Source organism: Dipodomys ordii, unplaced genomic scaffold, assembly GCF_000151885.1.
Source record: "Dipodomys ordii isolate 6190 unplaced genomic scaffold, Dord_2.0 Scaffold159, whole genome shotgun sequence".
In the NCBI taxonomy this organism is placed as follows: domain Eukaryota; kingdom Metazoa; phylum Chordata; class Mammalia; order Rodentia; family Heteromyidae; genus Dipodomys; species Dipodomys ordii.
This window is the reverse complement of record NW_012267375.1, coordinates 1094952-1096918: the sequence shown is the minus strand read 5'-3', so window position 1 is coordinate 1096918 and position 1967 is coordinate 1094952.

Sequence of the window (1967 nt, the reverse complement as noted above, 5' to 3'; positions counted from 1 at the left end):
CACCCATCACTACCACCTCCACTTCCACAGTCAGTGCACCATCACCATCACTACCACCCCCACCTCCACAGTCAGTGCACCATCACCATCACTAACACCTCCACCTCCACAATCAGTGCAACATCACCATCACTACCACCTCCACCTCCACAGTCAGTGCACCATCAACATCACTACCACCCTCACCTCCACAGTCAGTGCACCATCACCATCACTACCACCTCCACATGCACAGTCAGTGCACCATCAACATCACTACCACCCCCACCTCCACCGTCAGTGCACCATCACCTATAACTACCATGTCCACCTCACAGTCAGTGCACCATCACCATCACTATCACCTCCACCTCCACAGTCAGTGCACCATCACTATCACTACCACATCCACCTCCACAGTCAGTGAACCATCACCATCCCTACCACCCCCACCTCCACAGTAAGTGCAACATCGCCATCACTACCACCTCCACCTCCACAGTCAGTGCACCCTCACCATCACTACCACCTCCACCTCCACAGTCAGTTCACCATCACCATCACTAAAACCTCCATCTCCTAAGTCAGTGCACCTTAACCCATCACTATCACCCCCACCTCCACATTGAGTGCACCATCACCATCAATACCACCCCCACCTCCACAGTCAGTGCACCCTCACCATCACTACCACCCCCACCTCCACAGTCAGTGCACCATCACCATCACTACAACCTCCATAGTCAGTGCAACATCACCCATCACTACAACCCCCACCTGCACAGTCAATTCACCATCACCATCACTACAACCTCCACCTCCACAGTCAGTGCACCATCACCCATCACTACCACCTCCACCTCCACAGTCAGTGCACCATCACCATCACTACCACCCCCACTTCCACAGTCAGTGAACCATCACCATCACTACCACCTCCACCTCCAAAATCAGTGCAACATCACCATCCCTACCACCTCCACATCCACAGTCAGTGCACCATCACCATCACTACCACCCTCACCTCCACAGTCAGTGCACCATCACCATCACTACCACCTCCACCTCGACAGTCAGTGCACCATCACCTGTAACTAACATGTCCACCTCCACAGTCAGTGCAACATCACCATCACTACCACCTCCACAGTCAGTGCACCATCACCATCACTACCACCCCCACCTCCACAGTCAGTGCACCAACACCATCACTACCTCCTCACCTCCACAGTCAGTGCAACATCACCATCACTAAAAGCTCCACCTCCACAGTCAGTGCACCATCACCATCACTACCACCCCCACCTCCACATTCAGTGCACCATCACCATCACTACCACCTCCACCTCCACAGTCAGTGCACCATCACCATCACTACCACCCCCACCTCCACAGTCAGTGCACCATCACCATCACTACAATCCCCAACTCCACAGTCAGTGCACCATCACCATCACTACAACCCATATCTCCACAGTCAGTGCACCATCACCATCACTACCACCTCCACAGTCAGTGCACCATCACCATCACTACCACCTCCACCTCCACAGTCAGTGCAGCATCACCATCACTACCACCTCCACCTCCACAATCAGTGCACCATCACCCATCACTACAACCTCCACCTCCACAGTCAGTGCACCATCACCCATCAGTACCACCCCCACCTCGACTGACAGTGCACCATCACCATCACCATCAGTACCACCTCCACCTCCACAGTCAGTGCAACATCACCTATGAATACCACCTCCACCTCCACAGTCAATGCACCATCACCCATCACTACAACCCCCACCTCCACAGTCAGTGCACCATCACCATCACTACCACCCCCACCTCCACAGTCAGTGCACCATCAGCCATCACTACAACCCCCACTTCCACAGACAGTGCACCATCACCATCACTACCACCTCCACCTCCACAGTCAGTGCACCATCACCATCACTACAACCTCCACAGTCAGTGTACCATCACCCATA